The 26,739-nt window shown below is 36.9% G+C and overlaps 1 pseudogene; it reads left to right on the top strand.

The window, feature by feature from the left end:
- Positions 1 to 1,821: 1,821 nt before the first annotated feature.
- LOC103730714 lies at positions 1,822 to 26,284 on the top strand (annotated as a pseudogene).
- Positions 26,285 to 26,739: the final 455 nt, after the last annotated feature.

Genomic DNA, 26,739 nt, shown 5'->3' with positions numbered 1-26,739 from the left:
GAGAATCTTTTTTTGTCCACCTGGTAAGACTATACATATTTATTTGGTTAACATTTGTTACTGTACATGGACAATGCTTTTTAAAAATTATTTAATAACCGCATAATTAGAAGCATTTCATTACAACTGCATTGACATATTCAATAACAATTTCCAGAGCTAAGATGCATCTCTTTCAAAATCGGCTTTAAAAGTCTAGGTTTTATAGTTGAATCAATACAGTTATACAGGGGGCTGGAGAGATGGCACAGTGGTTAAGAACACTGGTTGTTCTTGCCGAAGACCTGGGTTCGAATCCCAACACCCACATGGCAGCTAAAACTGTCCATAACTCGAGTGCCAGGGGATCCGACAGGCTCTTCTGTCTTCCATGGGCATTGAACGACATGGGGGCAATACACACATACACATAAAAATTAGTATTTTTACTACGGTGTGCCATGGGGGGTTTCTTTTCCTGTCCTGTCTGATAGAATCTATGGAATTATTTTGGGAAATTTTCTTCTGCAATCCTGTTGATGATCTGGTCCATATCGTTATCCTGAGATTCTTCTCCTTCCTTTATGCCTATGATTGGTAAGTTTGGACCTTTTATGGTGTCATACAATTCCTGCATATTCCATTCTTGTGTTTTCTTAAATTTTTTGTAATCTTTGCTTGAGTGGTCTAATTCATCCACTGTATCTTCCAGTCTTGATACTCTGTTTTCTATTTCATTCATCTTATTGGTGAGGCTTTCTTCTGTCATTTCTAATTGACTTACTGAGTGTTTCACTTACTTCTTCATTTCATCCTGATTATTCTTCAATATTACTCTTTTCTGAATTCATTCAGCAGTTTATCCCTATCTTCTTTCAGTTCTTTAATTTCTTTGTGTTCTTCAAGTTCACTGAATTCTTTTATCATGTTTATAATTGTTCTTTTGAGTTCCATGTCCTGTGTCATGTTGAGGGTTTTTTCATTGTACTCCTCTAGAGGACTGCTAGTGCTTGGTGGGGATATATGACTTTGGTTTTTCGTGTTATTATTTTTTTCTCTGAGAGTTTGACATGTGGATTTCTTTTGTTGTTTCTGATTCTTGTGTGAGACCCAAGCCTTCCTTTGTTGAGTTTAGCTCTGCTTCTTTTTGTAAGCTTTGTGTGCCTTCGTGGTTCCCTTCTTGGTCTAGGCTTCTGGTTCTGTCTTTTGATTTTATATTAGAGTGGCCAAATTGGTTTCCTCTTGCTGCTCAGGAGTTCCCAAAGAGGCCCAAGATGGATGACGAACACATGCTCTCAGGCTTTCTCCTAAGGACAGGATCCTTCCTGGAAAGATGCTGGCCTCAAGAAGTTGGGGGGTTGGGCCACCCATAGATGAAAAGGGAGGTGGGGACTAGAGGAAGGTATTGGTTTGGTGTGGATGCAAAGGATCAGGAGGCAGTCGGGAGTCTAGGCCAAGAGCTCAGTCCAGAGGTCTGGGGTGCCAAGACACGAAATGTGCCAGTGCCCTTGCTAGGAAGAAAGATGGGGTGGGGGACATGGGAAGGTGAATGAGTCTGGGGGAGTCAAGGTGCAGTGGGTGCTGCCAAAATTACCTAGGAAAGCTGCTCACCCCCCACAATCCTTTTTAAAGTTATTTTTTTCCCCAGTAGGTAACAACAGTTTATGTGCAGGTTCATAGCTAGTGAAAGTGCTGAGAGTAACGGTTGAGTGCTCATCCATAAGCTGAACATCGACATCCTCTCCCGCAACGAGCAGGAAACATTGCAGAAGAGGATGTGAAAGACCGTAGGAGCTGGAAAATGGAAAATAGTGTTGTATAATGTGGTACTCTGGACCTGACATGGCCTTTGCAATCCTGAACACAGAAGCTGTGGTTACCTACATGACGCTAGCACCAAAACAGGATGTGGAACTAAGAGAGGAAGTGATGGGGAAGAAAAAGGGGGTTGGCAGAAGTGGGAAGGGTTAAGAGAGAGTAGTGGGCCGTGAACATGATCGATCACAATATACTGCAGGCACGTAGGAAACGGTGGAAAATAATTAATCCAGGTGTGGTGGCGCACCCCCTTAATCTCAGCACTCAGAATGCAGAGGCAGGCAGATCTCTGTGACTTCAAAGCCAGCTGGGTCTACATTGTGAGTTCCAGACGAACCAGGGGTTATATAGTGAGACCTGTCTCAAAAAAAAAAAAAAAACCTTAAGAATTAGAAATAAAAAAAATTTATATCCACATACCAATATAAATAAACACACCAAGTTCCAGGCCAGCCAGGTTATATAGTGAGACCTGTCTCAAAAAAAAAAAAAAACCTTAAGAATTAAAAATAAGATAAATTTATATACACATACATATATACATAAGTACACCTATTCCATGAAATGACTAAAATAAATTTAGTCATAAAATTACATTAAATTAATGTTCTGATATTTATATTAGTATTTTGATAAGCACTTTGTGTATTTGAGTGTTGTGGTTTCTAATGATTAATCCATGTTCTAGAAATGTAGTATTTTGTCCTTAAAGCATCATTCACTTAGTATGTAATTCAATATTTGTGTTTTTCAACATCATTTTAGAATCAATCATACGTATAATGTTGATTTAAGTGTGAATATAAGGAAATAAGATATATGTCACAGTTTTTCCTCCAGTGTCTTAAGTTACGACAAAAGTGTCATAAGTACCAAAATTAAATCATGTCCAGAATATTACCATGGCTCTCTTGTCTAACACTCTCATGGGTCAATTTTAATTTCATATTTATAGACACAAAAGAGAAGAAGGAACCTTTTTAATCACAGTATGGCATTGTTTTACTATTATTTTTGAAATTTAGAGGAAACGCAATAACCATCTCTTTCAAAATATAGATTCACAATTCAAACAATAGCTATAATTCATAAAAAATTTATTTCTATTATTAATGGAATAAAATTTTATTAGAATGTAATAGCTTGTAACTACTTTTAAGTTACCTGATGATGTCATTGCACAAGAAAGAAGATTAGAGCTACGGGATGATCAATGTATTTCTAGTTTTTTATGATGCATGCGGACTTTTACTGACAAATGAACTTAAGGACATATAAGTAGATGAGGCAGAGAGAACTGCGTTTATGAAGCCTGTGGACTGTAGTCTGTGTATTAGAAAGGGAACCAAAACATGTACATGGTCATAAATTCTAACAAAAAGCACATAAATCATAATGAAAAGAATGTTGAGTACAGGTTTATATTTGCTGTACTGAATTCAGTGCAGGTGAATATTATGTACTAGTATAGATCCAGTCTTAGCAGTGAATGTCTAGTTTTTTTCCACTGTGTGTCCATCATGGCATGTACATCCACAAGCTAACATGGCTTTGACATCATAAGGCAACTTAGACTAGAGATCATCCACTTGTTTGTGGCACATCATTGGAATAGTGTTAAGAGCTGTAGGACTCTATATTTTCAGGTTTCTAACTGTCTTTCAGTTCACAGTAAACAATTTCTTCACTTTTTAATGTAGACATAAATGTTTCCAAGGCTTTAAGTATTGGAAACTATATTTGATATAAATTAAAATATATGCTGATATAAAACTCATATTATCATGTCTGTCCCTTGACTAACAGCTGACAAACTGTTGTGCACTACTGATATTAGTGCAGCAAAGCATTTTGTCCTAAAGAAACGACACAAACAATGCTAAAAAATTATAATAAAATATCCAGCTTATATTATTGGTGATAGATCTTTTAATTTTATCAAATGTAAAATGATAGCTTAGTAAGGATAACGAAGGCACATTTTTTCTTAATTAATCAAAGTAAGTTGGCTCTTTTATGAATATTGAGTGATTAGAATGTAATTTGTTAATAGACAATACTCTATGTATAATAGTGTTAATATTGAAATTCTATGTGCCCTGTCCTAGGCAGCCATACCAAGACAAAATACATTTGGTAGCTGAAACAGCAGATTTTATATATTTATATACCCATCTAGAGATGAATGAATCTGGGGGGCTTAGGAACCTGGGGGGGGGCAAAACCCCATGAGAAATGTCAATCAGTGTCCGTGCATTAGTGCATGTGTATAAGTGGGAACTGCTTGGCAAAGAACACATACCAGGCAGAGACCTCCCTTTGAGTGTTGGGTGAGGATGGTCCAGGAGACCCCCAAAACTGAACTGGAGGCCTTCTACTCAAAATTGAGCTATCATAATGATAAATGATAATATGCAGATTGCCAAGGGAGTAAAGCAGTTGATGGTCAAACCCAGTGCTAAACCCTAAGAACCATAAAGACTAGCATGGTAAACTACCTCTATCATAGCACTGTTATCTGGGGGGCTATTTAATTGGACTTAAAGCCCTCTCAATGAGAGTGAGCTCATGGGTGGCACTGTAAATTCAGTCAAATACACATGGCAGGAGAGAAAATAAATCCTAGAGAAAACTCTATCTCTTTAATATCACTAGACAAATGAAATTTCTTATTATATGTTAAATATGGATACTTATAGTTACAGACAAGCATAATGTACACCACGCATCAAAGAAGCTCCTTTTTGCAACAGATGGAGGCTGCTGCAGAATTCCACATCTGGATAGACACAGAGAATATACTTCTGAGGGATGCCAAGTACTAAGTGATACATCTACAGTTGAACCTCTATACCTAAGGTTCATGGAACATAGTGGAACAGGGGTTAGAGAGAAAACCAATGCATCCCTCAACTCTCACCTGTAAAGCTTCCTCATATAACGGAGTGCAATGCACACAGAATGCCACAACTGACCAAGTTTTTAAGAATAAGATAATGTAGAGTGTTTATCCTTGGATGTGACTCCTATATTGAAGCTCACCCGTTCATGGCACAGGAACCATTGTGGAAGAGGAGGTAGAAAGACTGTAAGAGCCAGGGCTGGTTCATGAACGCAGGAAGCAGAAGGTTTCGGGCCATTGGAAGCCTACACATGTGAACTTGTGGCAGTGGTGGCATCAAGCTCAGGACTTATGCCAACTCAATTAAATGGGGGCCCATAGGGGAGAAAAGAAATAGGTGTTGAGCTCGCCCTAGATGTTGGATAAGGAAGAGTATGCAATATATATGATCTCTAGTTGGGCCGACTAGACTGTAGTGGATACATTTACACTGAAGGACATCTAGGACAAATGCTTGTCTGGATGGGACTCAACGTGCATTGTGGAAATCATGAGGTCCAGTGAGGGGGATGGAGGGCCTGGATGGTGAGGGCTTAATTTGATTAAAAACTCGTATAAAATTACAAAAGCTAAATAAAAAGTTTTTTTTAAAAAAAAGTAGCATGTGTGTGTGTGCATGTGTGTGTGCGTGTGCGTGTGTGTGTGTGTGTGTGTGTGTGTGTGTGTGTGTGCAGTCAGAAGTGACACAGCCTGCCTGTGGAGATCACATACGAACATGCAGGAACTGATTCTCTCCTTAAATCATGTGAGTTCCAGATACTGAATTCATATCATTAGACTTGGAGGCAAGCACCCTTAACTGCTGAGTCATCTTTATGGTTTACAATTCTTTCCTGAGCGAGAAATAAATTTAGTGAAAGATCAAAACAGCTAACAGTTGCAAACTTTCCCAGGGAAATAGCTGTGATCATTCTTTTGTATCCTATCCCACTGCATATAATCCCAGAAACATGTTTTTATGTTTAATATTTCTACTAAGAATTCTCTTTGACTACATAGAGTATCTAACACTGTTAAGTTTTCTGTGGACAGAAAATGGATACAGTTCATGCATAAAGATTTTTTTTCTACTTTTAGATAATGTTTTTTGCTTGTAGATTATAGAAGGATGAAGCAAAAGGGAAAACTAGTTGAGTGTGTATTTCACATTGTGCTATGTGACATCAACTATAAACTACATATCTATAAATAGTTGATGATGTCAACAGCCTCTTAGTTTCTACTGAAGAGGTAATGCAGAAAATAAGACATGTTTGTTAAGGTTATGAATTACTAGTGCAGATGTGTGGGTTTGAATCCTTCTATAGTTACATTGTGACATAATTTAAACTATTATCTAATCTTGATTTAATAATGTATAATCTTGATTTTATATTCTCTGCTAGAGAGCCTTATCTGTAACATGTGTATAATACATGCATCTATAGGATAAATAATAAATTCTGTTTATATGTATCAACATTTAAATTTACAAACAGCAGAAACTTATTTCTCATAGATCTGGGACATTTGGGTATTGAAGATCGGGATAGTGTCAGCTTTGGTGGTAGGTGATGGCCAGGTCATTCTCTTTCAAGATGATGCTGAATATGGTACTTGCATGGTGGAAAGGTAAATCTTAACTTGCAAAACTCATCCCTGAATTCTATCATATTATCAATTTTCAACATTTGGATTTGTGAATATGCATTCATATAATAACCTTTGTATCATGTAAAGGAGAACCCAAATGAAGTTGAAATTTAAAATAACCAATTAATATGTTTGACAGAGGAAATTTTAAGACAAAGTAATATTCAGGTCATGTTCTCACCCAGGTCTATAGTCAAAAGGAGCAAAGAATGGAGCAAAAATGGAAACTTTGAAGTTTGGTAAAGAATTATGTGGATATAAATTTAAAGTTCCAGACAAGTGTATATAAAGCAAAACAAAAAGATTAATGCCATTAAAGAAAAACCCTAGTACTTCATATTTACAAAACAGGAAAGGTTCCACAAGGGCAAAACTCACCCATTGAAGGTTGCATCTTTTAAAAATATTTTTGTTGATTCCATTATTTCATACAATGTATTTTGATCATACTCAAACCCCTCCTCTCTCTCTCCAACCCCTTCTTACTACACCCCTGTCTTCATGACTTCAATTACTATTTATCAGTTTTTTAAAGGAAGGCCTACCCAGTCTAATCTGGGTTACATAGTATTCTTTGACATGGGTCTGTCCCTTGTAGTCTGGTCAACCTACCATGCATCGCACCAGTAAGGAAAACTGACTGTGCCTGTCCCAGGACCCAACAAATGTCAATAGAGCCTCTGCCAGAGCTGGGAGTTCCTGCCTTCCTCCCTAATCCATGATGGGCCCTTGTCTGGCTTGTGTTTGCACAGGTCTTATGCATGCTGTCACAAAAGCTGTCAGTTCATATGTTCAACTATTCTGTGGTGTCCAGACACGTTTCTTTGTATTCATCTATCACTTCTGGCTCTTAAAATATTTCCACCCCTTTTCCCCCATGAAAGTGTTCAAAGACCTATGCAACTATAATATAAGGGAACTAGGCTTTATCACATGCTGGCAGCAAAATATAGCAGAGTTACCTGCATATACTGGCTTATAGGTAAGAAAGATGAAGGACTGAAGGGGCCATGAAATCTTGCACCATGGTTCCAGATGACTGCTGACTACTGAATCCAGAAAGTGTGTGCCAAGGTTGATCCTTATAAAGAAATCCTGAGAGACTAATAAATAAAGCTGTTAGGAGGAAGTCTAAGTTTCAGTGGAGACCTAAGTATGTTGGAGATGCCAGAAGAATAGAATGTCTTTAGAGAAAGGCTGCAGGCATGGAGATGAGTTGGCCCAAGAGAGAAGCAGTGTGTGGCAAATGGTAGAACAGAAGAAGTGGAACTTCCTAAGCCATTTGAAACCCAGATGACTCTATTGCATGCTCAATATAGCAGATATGGAGCTAGAGGATTTGGCATTTACCCTGCTAGGTTCACTCTGGCTTTGATCTGATTATTCCTTGCAATGCCCTCATTCTTCTTCCAGAATGGTATTTTCTATGTATGTGTGTGTGTGTGTGTGTGTGTGTGTGTGTGTGTGTGTGTGCATGATTGTGTATTGGAGATATGTAATTCATTTTTAAAAATTTTATAGATCACGGTTAAGAAATTTGATCTAAGTCTCAGATTTGTTGACTGTTAGACAATGTTGGAATTGTGGTGAATGAATTCTGCATTATGAGTTGGCACTGAGACAGACAATATGGCCGAGGTTTATGCTGTGCAAGGGTTGCATTTGTGTTTCAAGTTAACAGGGGTGGAAATGATGGTTAATCATAGTTATCAACTTGATGGTATTTAGAATTGCTTTAGAGATGAATTTGTGGGCATGTCTGTGAAAGTCTTTCTAGACTGTGAGTGATGTGGGAAAACCCACCCCAAATGTTAGAAATAAGTAAAATGGAAAATTATTTATTTTTTAAGTATTTTTTTTTACTTTATGTGTATGAGAGTGTTGTCTGCATGTATGTAAGTGCACCGTGACATGCAGTGCTCATTAGAAGATGGTATCAGATCTCCTAGAACTGGAATTACAGATGGTTGTTAGTCAACATGTGGGTGCTAAAATGCCAAATCAAGTCCTCTGTAAGAGCAGCCAGTGCTTGTAACTGCTAAGCCATCTCTCCAGCCCTGAGGAAATCACGTTTTTATGAACTCTGACATACGAATTTGCTTGTTTTTAGTTCTGGTAAAATATGCTTAATATAGAAGTTTTTACTCTAACCAAATTGTATGTAATTTTGAAGCTTTATAATGCTAATGCTATATAACCCTATGCAGCTTTCATAAATATTGTATGTGTTTTGTTTCACTTCGTAATACCTCCATCAAGAGATGATTTCAAGATTATTATCCATTGTAGTCTAACTTTGAAAGAAGAAAACAACTATGGAACTATAAAACCATAAGCAGTTATGCTATGCAGCACCCTCTACGCAGTAGCATCATGTGGGAATACTTTCATAGAATCAACTGTGTGCATCTTTGCTTTGTGGAGATTATATATGCACAGACACTGATTAAAAACATACCAACGTTGGGAAAACGTTCACTTCAATTTATATACTCCAATTTCAACCACATAGTGCCTATAGTTAGAAAAATAGATGACAGATAGATAAATAGTATGCACCAGCCAGACGTGGTGGTTCATGCCTTTAATCCTAGCACTTGGGAGGCAGAGGCAGGTGAGTATCTATGAATTTGAGGCCAGCCTGGTCTACATAACGAGTTCCAGTCAGCTGGGGCTACAGGGAGACCCTGTCTCAAAAAGACCAAAAAAATTTAGTATGCACCTGAATGATTATGTTTTCACAATATTAATATTAATATTAATACATAGTCAGTGAGGAGAAGTTCTACCTTGATGACTTGAAGACACGAATTTTCTCAAAGTAGAGATTTATGTACCATGTAGCCTCAGGTTCATGAAAAGCAGTAAGAGGAAAACTACATGTGACATCTGAACACTGGTGCTTCTCATTACTTCAGCATGGTTATTAAACGTGAGCTTTTGTGTGACATGAATTAAATGTGTTGTCAAATGTGAAACAAACATGGAATGTAAGAAAACAAGAAAGAAAAATTTTTAGACATAGGAAAAGGGGATTTTAGGGTAAAACCTTAATTTAATATGGTAGAAAAATTTGTATTTATTGTCTTATGTTTAACATATTTCCTGAATGTTGCTTATATGCCAATCAATGGAAACTAATGGTATTTATTCCGGGGTGGAAACTCTTACATATATCAGAAACACACTTAGGTACTGAATTGTTAATAATCCTTATATACTGTGTACAAGTTAAGAATTTAAAAAATAAGACTTAAGTCTGGAAATGAAGGATATTGGTCAATAGAATTTTTATATGTTACTGAGATGGATTAAGGTAAAAAATTATAAACTGCAATCAATAAACTATATTGAAAAGCATTTGAGAAAAAATACATAAAATGTCTTATTCTAAAATGTAAAAGAATTATTGAAACATATTCAAAATTGAAACAATAAGAACTCACCAGAAGGAAAAGAATGAAAATGTTACCATTAACTAATAATATTTTAAGAAATGAATAATTGTATTTTGTAGCAGGTGCCAGAGACGGACTTGTAAAAATGACAGCCCAGTGCGAATTCCTTCACAGACTTGGTTCAATTAGTGAAAAACACACATGGAATTCCCCTATAAATTGACGAAGTGGCTTCAGGGCACATCAGGAGTAATAAAACTGTAAAAATAATGACAAAAGGTCTAATTTTAAAGACTTTTTGCTTAAATATATATTATGTGAGAGCCACATTTATGTCATCCGTTTGAAAACATCTCTGCAGTATTACTGGATTATTCTCTTTCTCTGCCTTCCTTGACGCTGATATTAGATATTTTCTATGGACACTATTCTGTTCAACAGGATTAGTAGTGCTGTTTAATTTTACAAACAATATTTATATTTTAATGTTTCATTTCTAGCACTTTGATTCATTTCATAGACAACAGTTCAGTAGTAGCTCCCTAATCCTTTATTCTGCTCTCGTATATTCCTGAATATGGTTATAATATTAATTTTCTTCTCTGCTAAGTTCTAAAAAAGACCATGAGATACTGAAATTGTTTTTATCCTATTTACCTCCTTTCTAAAGATTTATCATTATTTTCAGTTTTGAACATGTGTGTGTTTATGTGTGGTGTGTGCATGTGTGTGTGTATGTATGTGTGGTATGTTTATGTGGGTAGAGGTGACCCAGGAAGTAGAACAGATTGGTCCTCTAGAACTGAAGTTAGAGGAAGTTGTGAGCCTCCACATGTCGGTGCTGGGAACTGAACTCAAGGTCTCTTGAAGAGCAGTATGTGCTCTTAACCACTGAGCCATCTTTCCAGCCCCCTAGTGGTTTCTTGATTAGTGGCCACACAGCTGCCCTCGCCAAAGTTGTGATCGTTTTTCACTTCATGCCAACGTGAAAAAATGTATGTTTATGGCACCCTAGCCAGTGTCACGTTCCAGGAAATTACTGTTTCCTTCAGAGAAAAGAACTTCTTCCTCAGAAGCAGCAGTAGTATGTAGGAACCTGAAGGCTGTTTCCAGGAGTGGTAAATGGGGATTCTGGAAAAGACCTGGCTGAATCCTGGACAAGTCGCTGTTCTCCTGATTCTCATCCTTCCTCCTTTTACCGTCAATCTAGGCTTTGCCCCTTGTGGCTTTGCTTGCTTTCTGTGAGATTTGGGTTTATCCTTGTCCAGTAATTTAAAACTTCAAGATCTGAGAGTGTCCTAAGGTGAAGACTCGTTCCACTTTTTGAAGTAGCTCTTACGCTGACAGTTTTTATTTTTATTATTTCTATAGTAACTTTATACTACACAGGATTCACTTTGAGGCTTTGTGTATAGCTCATTGTCTTCCAAATAGGACCAAAGTCAGTAAATATCCTATGAGGGGGAATCTGCCATGTACCCACAGGGAAGAAATAAAGAGCTAAATATTACCAGTTCACATCGAAATGCTTAGTTCTGTGACATTTTAATCATCTGCTCTTCACCCCTTTCTCTCTGTTCCCTAATGCCTTTCACATTCTAATTTGTTGTCCTTAACTGGTATTATTTTTCTTCGTCACTGTTCAGTTGTGACAGCAGAAGTTTCAGCTTGCAAAGATCAGTATTACTCTAAAGGTAATGGAAACCCCTTCCTGGCAAGGAACACAGAGAGTAATGACGGATCCCAGTTTAATAATAGGAGGAAAGACAGTTTTATCAATGGTTCAGATGAGGTTCCTCTTTCAGTCGTTAAGAAATGCCTGCAAATTTCATCTGTTCATCATGTCTTCACTATCTGGCTCTTTGCTCAGTACTGAAACTACCTGCAGGGTGCTGCTGAGACACCTGGGGACATCCTGCTGCACTCCGCTTGTACCATCTGATGCTGCCCACATGGATAGACTTCACTCTCCCTTGAGAATAGGCATGACTTAGTCTTCCTAATATAATTAATATTAAAATTGAAAATAATATTTATTTGCATTTCATTCTAAGAAAAAATCTGATTAGCCACTGGAATAATATTTGAACCTCATTCAGTTATGTACATAACTAATAATATCTGTACATTGAATTCCTTACACTGACTTGACACCATGGGCCTTAACATGGATGACAGAGTATATGGGTTCCAGTGGGGCAAGGGGAGGGAGCCTATGGGAGTATGCCGGTGGATACAGGGGTATAAAGATGATTAAAACTGTGGCTGGAGAGATGGATCAGTGGTTAAGATCACTGGTTGTTCTTGCAGAAGACCCGGGTTCGAGTCCCAACATCCACATGGCAGCTAACAACTGTGAGTAACTCCAGTCCCAGGGTATCCAACAGCCTCTTCTATCCTGTGTGGGCATTGCATGACATGGGTGCACTTACCTACATGCAGCCAATACACACATACACACAAAATAAAAATAATAAAATTTTAACACGGGTCACTCACATACAGGCAGGCAATACACTTGTGCACATAAAATAAAAATAATAAATAAAATATTTAAAACATTGTTTTAGGAAAAATGATTAAGATTGTTTGAGATATTCTGCATGAAATACACAAAAATTACGCCAGGCATGGTGGCAGATGCCTTTAACCCCAGCACTTGGGAGGCAGAAGCAGGCGGATCTTTGTGAGTTTGAGGCCAGCCTTGCCTACATAGTGAGTTCCAGGTAAGCTGGGGCTACAAGGAGACCCTTTCTCAAAAAGACAAAAAAAAAAAAAAACCCACAAAAATTCAATAAAAACCCACAAAAATTCAATAAAAACAAATAAAAAAAACACAAAAATTCAATAAAAACAAATTTTTACATAATATTTATTCATCAAATATACCATGTTTCCCTGTCTTTGTCATTGAAAAATAAATCTTGTTATTATTTCAGTTTCTAAATGTCTAAAACCCCAGTATTTTGAGTGGGGGATTTCTTTTTCCTTTCTTTTAACTATGGAAGCCTGTTTTCATGATTGCATATTTTAATTAAGACTTATTTTAGTCACAATAATTACATTACTAGGCATAAATGATGAATTTTCCTTTTCTGAAAAATCCCCATTCAGAACAACATTCCATTTTTACTGCAGCATTATTTTCTAATTTAAAAATTCAAATTCACAAATAACCCAGGATACCAAAAGCAATCCTCAACAACAAATTCAATGCTGAAGGCATCACCACCCTTGATTTTAAATTATACTGTAGAGTGATAGTAATAAAAACAGTGTGGCACTGGCATAAGAACAGACACATTAATAATTAGAATAGAAATGAGGACTCAGATTTAAGTGCAGACACATATGGCCACTAGATTTCTGACAATGTTTCCAGAAACATTCATTGGACAAGACATATTTAACAAATGATGCTGATCACCCTGGATAGCTTCATGTAGAAGAACAGATGGGATTCCTATTTCTCACCCTGCACAAAACTCAATTAAAAAACCTAAACATTAAAAAACAATGCCACAAACAATCTAATTAAAAATTGGGTTAAGGAACTAAACAGAGTTTTCAAATTATGAAGAACAAATGATTAAGAATTTTTTTTTTTTTTTTTTAAACATAGAATGTCTTTAGCCGGCAGGGAAATGCAATTTAAAACTACTTTGACATTTTAACTCACCCTAGTCAGAATGGCTAAAATTCAAAAACCAAATGATGATAAATGCTAGTGAGAATTTGGAGAAAGGTGAACTCATATGTATGCTTGTAAGAGTACAAACAGGTTCAGCCACTATGGAAATCAGTGTGGAGGTTCCTCAAAATGTTAAAAACAAATCACCAACATGATCCAGCTATACTAGTCTTGAGCACATACCCAAAGGACTCTGTGTCTTCTTACAGAGATCTAGCCTCATCCTGGTTATATGCTGCTAAATTCACAATAGACAAGAAATGGAGACAACTAAGGAATGGGTAATCAACCGATCAATGAATAATCAAAGTATAGTACTTCTACATTATGAAATTTTATTCAGCTTTTAAAGAATATACTTCATGAAAGGCTTTACTTCCTCACACTGTTCCATTAGTAATTAAATTTTAAGAGGACACTAATGTTATATTATTGCAGATATGCATTAAAATTATTTTATTACAATTTACAGGAATGTAAATGAGTATAGAGAGGTTACTAAAGCCTTACCCTGGTTTTAAGAGGCAGAAAGTTAAAGTATAGATTTTAAGCAGGCAATCCTATAGAATATTTCATTAATCAATGTTAGCAACTAGTCTCCACATTCCATAATCCCACAAACATTTTAAGAGAAATGGAGTCCATAACAGAAAATGTCCTAAATTGATGATACACATCTGATGTTGCTTCTGGTGTTATATTTCTTCAGAAAATCATATGAGAAAAAGTTTCCTGGTTTCCAGATGCCTCTACCTTTGCATTTTAACATGAATACCCCCCAATTAGCATTTGTATATCAGAAAATTAATATCATCAAAATTACTTTCCACACAAAGCTGTTATTTTTCTTTTCTCGCTTCAAATCCATTACTATTAATATTCATTTTTCCTAACTCGCAATTTAATCCCCTAAGTGAACTTCTAAATCATGATTCTCTGATATAAAATAATGAAGTTGGTGATGACAGTTGTAGTGTTATAGTAAAAATATTAAATGCGTTTCCAGATACTGTAGAAGTTCCCATTCATAACAAAAACTCTAAACCACTTATTGTCAGCTTTATTTTCATAATTCTAATAGTGAAGTGTCTTCTCATGGTCGTGCAACTAAAATAATTGAGCTGAAATTGAATTTCATTGTGTTTGGTGCCAGTGCAGAAGCCAATGGACTGGGATTCATTCTTTTCCTTCCTTCCTTCCTTCCTTCCTTCCTTCCTTCCTTCCTTCCTTCCTTCCTTCTCTCTCTCTCTCTCTTTCTTTTCTTTCTTTCTTTTCTTTTCTTTCTTTCTTTTCTTTCTTTCTTTCTTTCTTTCTTTCTTTCTTTCTTTCTTTCTTTCTTTCTTTCTTTCTTTCTTTCTTTCTTTCTTTCGCATAGTTTACAAAGATCCTCAGCACATAGAGTTGCTTTGTTTAGTGAGTGATGTTCCTCTGTCCCTACTTACATTTCCTTGAGTACTTAGAATTCATCTAATGTCAAAAGCCCAACTCAAGTATTCAACTAAATGAAAGTTAACTATCAACATCCTATCTACTCTGTCCAAGCTGGCTTCCCAAGTAACAATCAGTCTTATGTTGTCAGGTAGACATTTAGCAGTTTATATCAGCCCATATCTGAAGATCCATTTTCTTGTTATCTGGTATCTGTGTGTCTACTTTCATTGTATCAGTGCCCTGTTCACGATGCTATGCTTCTTATATTAGTAGATACCAGATACTGTTTCCTACTTCCTGCTCTGATGCATGAAACTCACACGTCATTCCTGTTGACTCATTTAAGCAGGAAATTTTAAGTCCTTTAAATCAATTTATGTGTAAAGTTAGTCTTAGCTCTTTTTCTTATAATTAATTATTTATCTAATCTTGTCCTCAACAAGTAGCTATGAATATTTTGACAGTGATGTATCTCACTTGAAAGGCCAGATTTACATAAAGTGTCTAAGCACAGCTTTTTTGAACATCTAATAGGCCATTGTCTCTGCATAATCTATGAAAGCTAAATTTGATGAAAAAACAGAGGAGATAGTGGGTCTAGATTTCTAGCTAAAGTCTAATTTCTCAACTTGTTAGGAAGAGTTCAAGGTGACAGAATGAGACTTTTTTTTTTAATCATTGATACATTTGCTGGGCACCTACCACACACATTTAGCCCTGCAGGGCCTAATGCTGTTTTATCACCTTAGGTAAAGAGCAGCAAATGATCCAAACTAGAGTGCTGCTGGAAATATAGCACCCCAACAATTCAGCTAATAAATTCAGCACATATGGACTTGATTTTCAGTATTCTTTGCAAATATCTACATTTTGATGTTACCGTAATTAATTGCTACTTTGGAACTATCTAAAGTTATTTAGAAGAAAAACTGATTAAAGCACATTTGGACACATGCTAACTATTTCTGTCTCTCTGGTGTTCTAGACTGTTAGGTCTTTGAACACAATCAACTGAATCGCCAAGGCAGTTCAACTCTGGCAGACTAAATATAAACATCCATTAATATGTTGCTAAATAGATTTGAGGCAAGTTTGAGAACTAGAGAGTCCTATGAAGTCTATCGCTGCACCATATTTAATTTGTCTCATAAATGTCTCTGAAAGCCATGCAATATTTTCCCTGCTTTTATTTTATTATCACCCTTCTTCTAAGTGAAGTTCTGTGATGTTTATAATTTCTTTGCTTTCCTGTAATCTCTTATTATTTACACCATGGTGATAATTTGAAAGCTAAATGTAAATATGTTGTTTCTTTAATAAAAGTATTTCAGTGTTTATTGTTTGACTAGAATAAAACAATATCTAAGTAGTTTTTTACAGACTGAACTTTTTACACTGGTCTTATTTCTTGACAGATCTTTACTTTGCTCGTTCACAACTCTGTCCATTAGGAATGCTGTCTTCATTTCTCCAATTTAAACATGAATTCCTCCTTATCTTTTAGTTTTCCAGCAAAGTACTACTAATTCTGATGAGCTAGAGAAATGGCTCAACAGTTAAGAGCACTGGCTGCTTCTGCAGAGCATCTGAGTTCAATTGCCAGCACCCAAATGATTGCTAACAACCATCCTTAACTCTAGTTCCAAGGGATCTGATGCCATCTTTTGACCTCTACGGGTATTGCACATCACGGATAAACTTACAAACATGGAGGAAATACAGTAATACATACAAAAGTAAGAATAAATTTCTAATTAAAAATACTGAGTAAAATTAATACTTTCTTCAAAAATGTACTCTTTAAATCAGTCTTTTTCAGAAGAAATTTTATTATTTTATTTGGATTTATTATTTAGTTTTGTGTCTGTATGTGTCTGTGTGACTGCGTGACTGTATGTACACGTATGTGCCGGTTTGTGTTTGTGTGTTTGTGTGTTTGTGCAGAGATCAGAAGAGGGCATTCGCTGTTTCCTTTCATCATCACTCTCAGACCTTGAAGCAGGATCTCTTCCTGAAATGAAGTTCTTATCTTGGTTGTACTGTAACCCCAGTTATCCTCCTGTTTCTGTCTCCCTCAAGCTAGGATTTCAGTAATTTGTCAGGAATGCTTGACTTGTTACATAGTTTGTGGAAGGAACTAAGCACTCTTAATCTCTGAGCCATCTTTACAACAAGAAGAAGCAGTTTTCTTGGGCTTTTATACAATGGAGTTCTACTCAGTGGTAGGAAAAGATGAAATTATGAAATTTGCAGGGAAATGTATGGAACTAAAAACTGTTATAGTAAGTGAAGTAACACAGACTCAGAAAAACAAGTGACATATGTTCTCCCTCATTTGTATATCGTAGCACTAGCCCCTTATTTGTGAGTATATATCCTGATGTAACAGCAAGAGCCAGGAAAATGGAAGGGAAGCATGGAGGTAAAGGGAAAGAAAGAGACCAAGAGAAGGGAATAGCATGGAACATATGTTACCAAGGGGAATATGGGGGTATTCAACTTGAAAGGGAGGAGGAAAGGACATACAAAGAACCATGGGGGTAAAGGAGAAGGAACTCAAGAGGGGGGGATAATAGAAGTCAGTATCTTCAAGGGGAAAATGGAGGTAATTAAACAGGGGACAGAGGAGTGAGATTATCTCTCAGAACTTGAAGACCCTATTTCTGAGGACAGGGCATATGTCAGACACAGGATTGGAGCAATGCAACTGGAACTGACCTGGAAGCCTCCTCCCTGAAGACTAGCTCTCCCAGTTCTAGAGGATATCATTCAAGCTGCTATGGGGAAAAAAATCAATGGTCCAACCCAGCTGTAAATCCTAACACCCAAAAGACCAGCAGAGCAAACTCTCTCTACTGGTACAATATTGGCACTCTTTTTCCATGAGGTAATCAACAACTAATCAGACTTAAATACAACTTAATGGGAGGGAACTCATGGGTGGCACTGTAAATATAGCCAAATACATATGGCTGGAGATATCATAGATCCCAGAGAAAGCCCTCTCTCTCTTTTCTCTAGACATTTTTCCTCCAGTATAGGCATGTCCCTTGAGGCAGTCTTCAGTGCAAAAAAATGATGAATGCAGTAACTTGGTTCTCTATTTCCTGTCATTGGATGTCTGCTAACCCAGTACACTTTGGCTATTTACCCTGTTGAATTGGTGTCTCTATCTGGGAAGTGATATTTCAGAGGCTGTAATTCTCATGTGGTATTACGAACTGTACACAGATATATTTGATTTTCGTGAGTCAATCATTATTGACTCGAGAAAATGTCTCAGCATCAGTTTGGGTATGTGATTTATTTTGGATTATAATGCCAGAGATTATTGATTGTAGGTCACTCTTTTTAGGAAAAAGAGAAGCCTACTTTTTGTGCAAAACCAGGTTGATGCATTAATCTACAGCACGATACCATGGGTCACTGTGGACAAAAGAACCTCAATAGTTATAGGACAAATCTACTTCACAGATATTTGATTATATATCTAACTGATGAAATTAGAGTGCATTCTGGTAGAAGTTTAGAAAGAATTATAAAATTATGACATACATTTTCAGAAACATAGCAAAATAAACAGTTATACTTACAAGAAGCAAACTGCTAATACTTTGCTTTTCAATTTAAGTCTCCTTTTTTACTGCATAATATAGGGAATTTTAAGTAATCTATGTGTTCAAAAACTATAAAACTCATTAGAATCAAGAGATTTTTAGCTTTTAAGGATGTGGATAGGAGCTAGAGAGGTGGCTCAGTGGTTAAGAGAACTGCCTGCTCTTGCAGAGGATCTAGGTTTGACTCCCAACATACACATGACTCCTAACAACCATCAGAAACTCTAGTTCCAGATCCAGCAACCTTTTCTGGTCTCTGTGGGCATTGCATGACAGGGATCCACTTATATACATGCAGGAATAAAACTAATTCACATAAAATAAATAAACAAATATTATCTTGTTAAAAAACAGGATGAGGAAGAAAAACAAGCTAAAACTTATGCCAGATGGAACAGTATAAAGGAGCCAACTCTACCATATCATAGCAAATGAGGCATTTAAAGAAGGGTACAGCTGGTACTGGAGGGAACTCTAATATTTCTTAGATTTCTTCCAGAAGAGAAATTACAGGTTCTTTTCAGAAAAGAAAATATGAATGATCTATGTGCTTTTATAAATTGTAGAAAATGTTCTTAGACTTAAAGAAATGTCAGAATGAGAGGCATTTTTGATACAGAGTAAAAGAAAAAAAACACAGAAAGATTTATAGGGTTCTATAAAAGGATAATTCATCATTTCTGTTTCATGAGACAGGACATTGAAGAACTAGGAAAGGACCATCACTGGACAGTTTCAGGCTGGAAAATGTTTATAGCACACAGAAGATTAGCATGACTTAGACTGCATGCTCCAGTGCGGAGCTTGAATGCACAGATGTACTCTGGGTTCTTCAAGAGCTTATATCATCTCTAGGGCCAAGGCCTCTTTACACCGCTCATCTGAAGCCAGAAGGTGATTGAGGTGACCTATGAATTATTGCCCGAGGAACAAAGCATAACACTTCACAACGGAATCAAGAAAATAGTTCATAACTACAGAATTGACAAAGTCACAGATCCAATAAAAGGAGAAAATGTGTCTAATGGTAACAAGAAAAAACATTAAAATACATTGAGAAATTAAGGAGCTCAAAAAAGAGAAGGGACCTGAAGCATCATGATAAGTGTTCAAATTGGATATAATGTGAGAAAGAATGGGATTTAAAAATACCTGGTGCAATTTCCAGAGACAAAAAGAAATTATTCAGTGTAAAAATATCCTGGAGGTAACAACAGAGGACAGGATGACATGGGAGAAAAAAACTGTCAGTGTAAAGATGGGGCAATAAAACTATAGAAAAAGAGAAGGAAAGAAAATAAAATGGATAAATTTCAATAAATAAACAGGAGTGTTTAGTGATTTGTAGCTACATGTAGTTGTGGTTTTGATTTCCTGCTGAAAAAAATTGAGTATTTCATGTCTTTGTTGAATATTTTCTTTTGCAAAGTAATAGCTGACTAATAGTGAGATTTTCTTAATTAATTTAAGCATTCTACATAGATTCTGTAAATAGAAATGTGCATGGTTTTGTTATTTCAATATATTTAAATAGTATTTTAATTATAACACCTTATTTTATGTCTGATATTTTCCTGTTCTATCCAAAAACTATCTACTTCTTCTACTTTATAAAGAATTACACCTGTGTTTTAAGGGTTTTTTAATTTTCAGGTTTATTGTACATTTCAAGTTAACCTTTAAATGTGGTTTGAAATAAATTGATTTATTTATTTTTTTTTTACTCTTTCATTTAATATTCTTGGCATTGTTTTAGTTTTTAAAAAAGAAGAGAGTGAAAACATTGATTTTTGTCAAAGAAATATCAAAAAAAAAAAACATATCTAGGCTAAAATAGTCTTGCCAGTCCTTTCCAGGAAAAAAAGACTGCATAAAACTTCAAGGTAAGACAAAGCAACAAATGTTAATAAGAGGTAAAATCACACAAACCCAGCCAATAATCACAACCAATGATAACCTCAAATGTGCACCATGAATTGCAAGAATATATGTTGATACAAGCACAATGTTTCCTGCTTATTTTCAAGCTTCAGTCAATATTGCAGGATGATTATTATTAAGTAAACAAAGGGAAGGATAACAGAGAAGAGAAATACAAGCCAACAGAATGCACTATAGTTATTTACAAATTATGAACAGAAGCAAACTTCCATTATGCTTTGGGCCAGAAAGAAAAAGAAAGTAGTATCAGTGAACAACAGGATTTGGTCACCTAGCTGCAATTATAGCTATAAGTTGCTTATTAGTTGAAGCTGTTTCTATAGAGATTGTTGCCTTAGGAGCAGTCTAACTACAGAGGAAATTCAACCCCTGCAGAAATATTGCCCAAGATACAGAAAGAAGCAACTGTGCTTACATCACAGCAGGCTTTATAAGGTGAACCTTGTGCCTCAGTGTGAGATATGAACTTCACTTCACCATGATTGCCCTGGTGGCCACTATTACCAAGTTCCAAGCTTGTACATCACACATATCAAGTTTATATTACAAACTTGGCTTTCTTTCCTGAGGATTTCAGATATTCACAGACTGACAGTTTGATTACAGAGCACTTCCTCCACCTGAAGGAGACAGTGATTTGTTGTCATTGACAGTCACATCTTCTGCATTTCAAATAGCCTCACAGAACTTTCAGATGGATGCCACTCTGGTATTCTGCAATATATTTATTTGAGCAAGAAATGAAGTCACAGAAAAATCAAGGCAGTTCAGGGTTTCCCTTATAAAAATCACTAGTTTGTTATTTATATTATCATTACCAAATAGACTCTATGATAGATTGGTCAAGTAGTTTATTTAAGCAATATTTACCTTTTTAGCTAAAAACTTATATTCCAAGATAGGAGATTCATTCCTCCTGGGATGTGGTCCTTTCCTTGGACAAAGGAAACTTGTCTTCCTCACTCACAGTTTCTATTCACCCTATTTTATTGCCACACCTAGCAACCATTTAAAGTACATTTTCCTCCTCATGCCTATAAAGTTAGAAGACAGGCTTGAGAACTTCTCTCTGAAAGCAGAAGAACTCAACCACACATTGAGAAAAATAAGAGAAAACCCATGAGACAACTAGAGAATCAGTAGCTAACAGATTGACAGAGAACACAATTAAGCCAAGGCAATAACCAAAGAGAGAAATTTTCTTCTAGCAAATTAATAATGGAAATTTTCAAATTGAAAGCCTAAGTCACATCACAATTGCTAAAAATGTACTAGAAATAATCTTGAAAAAATAAAACAGACACAAGATAGCATCAATTACTTAGCAAAGTCTAGAAATTCAGGAAAAAATCAATTCTCAAAACAGATCAATAACAGTATCTTTGGTCCAGGCATGATGGTGCATATCCAGAGCAGGGGTAGACAAATCTTTGTGAGTTCAAAGACACCCTGGCCAGTTTCAGGCCAGTCATGGCTATGTATTTATTAAATTATAAATAAATAAATAAGTAAATAATAGTAGCTTTGGAACTCTCAAAACACTTCAAGAATAAAGCGATATAGATAACTCTTTTGTTTTCCCTCATGCATGCTTTAAGTCACATGCATACATAAGTGCAATTTTTAGTGTGGTTCCATTGTAAATTGACTTCAACCATGAAGATGAAGAGGAAGAAGTCTCTCATGTGATTGATTCATGCAGATAATTTAGAAGGAAAAAGCAGAAGAACTTTGCTCACGGTGCCTTCATTATCCTGAGTCAGTTAAATAAGTTAATGTAACTACTATGTCAAAGAAACTTGAATTTCCTGATAACTGAAGTAAAATAATCCTAAATAAGGTATTAATTTTGTTTAGTACACTTGAGCATGAGTTAAAGTTTTGAAACATCTCCTTAAAACAATATTGGCAACATGTTAATTTATGGCATACATATTATATACAGACACTAAGCTAAATTTTTATGCAGGTAACATCTCATTAATTCCTCAAAGCAAAACCATGAAGTAGGTAATCATAAGCATATCTTTATAGTAATATAAGCAAATGCTGAAAGGAAAACTCTAAAATTATTGCTGTTGTGAAATGCTGAAGAGATCTGAGTTATAACATGTTCTATATATCTACTGATTCCAAGTGTGGAGCCAAATTGAAGTAGCAATTGGAAAGTGGGCTTTAAATAATGTTCCTAGGATTGGCAAGGCTGGTCAAAAATAAACTAAGTTATTTTGTTGAAGTGAACTTGAAATATCCAGCTGTTATCTGAATTCCATTTTCTAATATACTGAAGCATGTAAACTAGGAAACAATGTTACACTGAGTGGGGCAGGAGAATTAATATCCTTCAGGGCATCTTCAGGTTGAACAATTTAATGTTAGTATTTGACCAGAAAGACCAGACAATGGTACATTTGCTCACACATAGGTAGCAGTGAGAAGCTCAAGTAATTTAGCATGAGAGTAAAAAGTCTATAATCTATTGAAATCATATGAGTACCAGTACTGTGAAAGTTCTTTTGTTCATTTTTTTAATTTAAACAATAAAATTATTCTAGTGTATTGATATTATCTTATTTTCAGACTGAAAAGCTACAGATAAAAGAAGTTATTCCCATAAAATATGCTCATAAAATCTAACACTCAGTAGGATTGGTACTTGAATCCAAGATTTGTTAACTAAAGCTAGAGTTATTGTTTTAGCCCAAAGAGATGCTGAATGACACCAATATTATGGAAACAGCTTATTAAACTGATAATGGGTAAGCACTAAGAGCTGGCTCAGCTGATATGAGCTCATATGCTCTTCTAGAGGACCAGAGATCTGTTCTCAATGCCCATGTCAGGTAGCAAAAAAAGTACTTATAATTTATAATGTTAGCTCTAGAGGATCTGATGCCCTCTTCTGGAGCCTGTGGCCACTTGCACCCATACACGCACATACCACCAACACACAGACACACATACACACAGACACACAATTTAAAATAAAATAAATCTTTTCAAATTATTTATTTAGTTTTACTTTATGTGTATGAGTGTCATGCTTACATGTATATAAAGTGTACCTGTGTCATGCAGTGGCTGCGGAGGACAGAAGAGTGAATCAGATCCCCTGGAACTGGAGTTACAGGCAGTTGCTGGCCACTATGTGAGTGCTCAAATTTGAACCTGGGACTTCTGCAAGAACAGTCTGTGCTCTTAACAACTTAATTATCTCTCTTGCCCCAATATAATAAAACTTATAAATACAAGATAATTTTGAGAGTCTGAGAGGTAAGGCCCAACTCCCTGGAAGAATAGTAATCTACCTCTGTGTTCCATCATCATCCTTTCCACCTGACCAAAAAGAACACAACCAAAAACGGAAGTAGGCAAAGCTTGACAGCACCCCAGAAAGGGGCATGAAGGAAACAGAGATGATGTTATATAACCAGAGGTATAAGAGAAGAAAAATGAGGAGCCCAATGGTCAAGAGACCCCAGAAGGTGATTAACTGACTAACAAGTTTGAGATAAAGACAGCTGCTGGAGCTGACACTGGTGTCCTGTGATCATACTTCAACACTACTTATGTCCACATTATCAACCACTCAGTCACTTTTCATGGGAAGAGCTGCTCAGTGACACCAAACTGGAATTTCAGTCAGGCTGCCATTATGGCTTCTTGGGTTAAATAAAATTGGAACATCCATGCTGCTCTTTGATATAGGGAACGTGGGTTTCCATCCCCAAGCACATTGCCATCTAGCATCTGACTCAGGAGATGCTGCCTAATGACAAAATACCTTTGCAGTGTGTGATGGAAGTGACACAGAGCCAGTCATGTGGGACAGGGAGGCTGTTTTGCTCATAAGGATGTGGGGTGTGAGAAAATCATGGAACTCTACAATGTCTGGAGAAGTTGGGTGCCAACAAGGCTGAGATGAGGGCCTTGTGTCTCTTACACAGATTGAATTTCACCCCTGTCATGTAGTGCAAGCAGCTGCAGGACTTCAATGGGGGTTGGAGGTAAGAGTCACTGCCCTTGATAGGGTCTTCTTTATTCAGTCCTTCATTCTGCTTCTGGATGAACCCACCAACCACGTGGACCTAGATGGTTGGGTCTATTTGGAATAGGAACTAAAATTTCTGAAGTGCATCCTTGTCTTTGTGCCCCACTCCCAGGATTTCCTGAATGACATCTGTACCAATATCATCCACATCCACAACAATGAACTGAACTATTACATGAGCAATTATGACTTATGACCAGTGTGTGTGAAGACAGGACTGGAGTTTGTGGAGAACCAGATGAAGAGTTTTCACTGTGAGAAAGATTAGATCATACACATGAAAAAGTACAATGCCAGGTTTGGCCATAGCATTGCCAAACTGGCCCAGCAGACTCAGAGCAAAGAGGAAATGCTACAGAAAATTATGGCATTTCTATCCCACATTACAGTTATGCCTTAATAAAGAAACAATCTGGCTCTTAACATCTGTTTTAAGATCAAGAACAAACCCAGACTGCTGATCATGTATTCCTTCACATGTCTCTCTGAACTGTGCCCCAGACCAAAGGCTTTGCTCAATTTTTACTGAAATAGTATATCTAGCATGAAATGGGGAAGTAAAAGTCAAGACCCACCCTTATCAGAGTATCTTGCATTAGACATAGAATATTACATGTAACTTCAAACTGAATTTTCTCAATTTCTTTCAGTGTTTGCAATGAGAAAAGTACAGTTCCTGCAAAACGTTGATATATGAAGCATGCATAGGTACATTAACTTACTATTTCAGGTGGAGGGCAAGGTAGGGTTCTGAGGGATCAGTAACAAGTGACCAGATCACAAGAGGAGCACATGATTCAATGAGCTTGTTTACAAATAAGCAGTAACTGTGCCTGAAAGATAAGCTAAAAGTGTTTAGCTCTGATTATGTCCATATTTTTTTTTTTGGTCTTTTTGAGACAGGGTCTCCCTGTAGCTGCAGCTGTCCTGGAACTCACTATGTAGACCAGGCTGGCCTTGAACTCACAGAGGTCCACCTGCCTCTGCCTCCTGAGTGAGTGCTGGGATTAAAGGTGTGCGCCACCATGCCCAGCCTATGTCCATATTTTAAAAGACATTCCCACTGAAAATGATGGCATAGGACCGACAGAAGGGTTGTGAGCAGCAAGATGATGTCATTTTATTTTCTACTGTGTGTCAAAATCCTATCATCTGTTATTATGGTGCAGTACATATGCTTCAAATATAAAAAATGACAGGCCTTGTATCTACAATAATCTAGATTTGGGTATTGACCTCAACACAAAAATGGCTCTGGTGGGACCCAGTAGTGTTTAGAAGTCCACTTCTTTGAAGTTGCTAACTGGAGAACTGTTCCCCACAGATGGAAGGATGTAGAAGCATAGGAAATGAACATCAGTACTTGCAGGAGCAGCTGGAGGTGGACCTGTTGTCTTGGAAGTACACGATTAAGTGCTAACAGGGAGAAGAAGGAATCCAGGAAGATAATTGGGATATGGACACAGCAAATGAGTCCAATCTGGAATCTATCTGAGGGGCTGTGCAAAGCATGCCTGGAAGGCTGGCCTCACAGAATCCCAGCATGCTCTTCTGGAACAAGCCTGCCAATCATTTGGACATTGAGACAATTGTCCCACTGGTAGATGCCATCAGTGAGGTCAAGGGTGATATCTTGCTAGTCAGCCATGCGTTCAACTCACTAGGGAGGTTACATAGGAAATTTGTGTATTTGGGAAGCATACAATCACTAAGTGTTCTGGAAACAACCTAGCCTATAAGGACCACCATAAGTCTAAGCTCATGAATGAGGAACCCCAGCTCACCAAGTCTGGGTCAAGGAAGCCACCTGGAGACTACCAGTAGCCACATAAGCAACCACTCAGGACAGGAATTTGGACTACATTCCCCCCATTGGTGCAGTACTAAACCTCAAATTCTCCCTGTCTCAGCTTGCCTTCAGTGCATCCACCCCTGAAGGACAGCACTTGTCCATTTCCCACCCTCCTTCCTCTGTGGTTTGTCCTTGTCTGAACTCTGCTGGCTGTTCTCTGCAACCCCTGATAGTCACTTTGTATTGAGAGATGCAAACAGTGGCACCTGGTTTGACATAAGGGCCCAAGGGATGGATTCAACAGCCTCATTCCACAGGTTTTGGTGCTGTTGGAGGAATATCTGAGCCACCTGCTCAGTTCCTTAGTGCTTCAAGTTTGGAGTTCTGGACAGGGCCTTGCTCTCGTCAGGTCATGATAATTATATAACAGTGTACTTTGCAGACCTGTGTGGTATGCATCAAGTTTCCAATAAAGAGGAACACAAAG

Source organism: Nannospalax galili, unplaced genomic scaffold (genome assembly GCF_000622305.1).
Source record: "Nannospalax galili isolate Female #2095 unplaced genomic scaffold, S.galili_v1.0 scaffold873, whole genome shotgun sequence".
Taxonomy (NCBI): Eukaryota; Metazoa; Chordata; class Mammalia; order Rodentia; family Spalacidae; genus Nannospalax; species Nannospalax galili.
The sequence above is the reverse complement of the archived record's forward strand: the minus strand, read 5'-3'. Positions and strand labels throughout refer to the sequence as shown.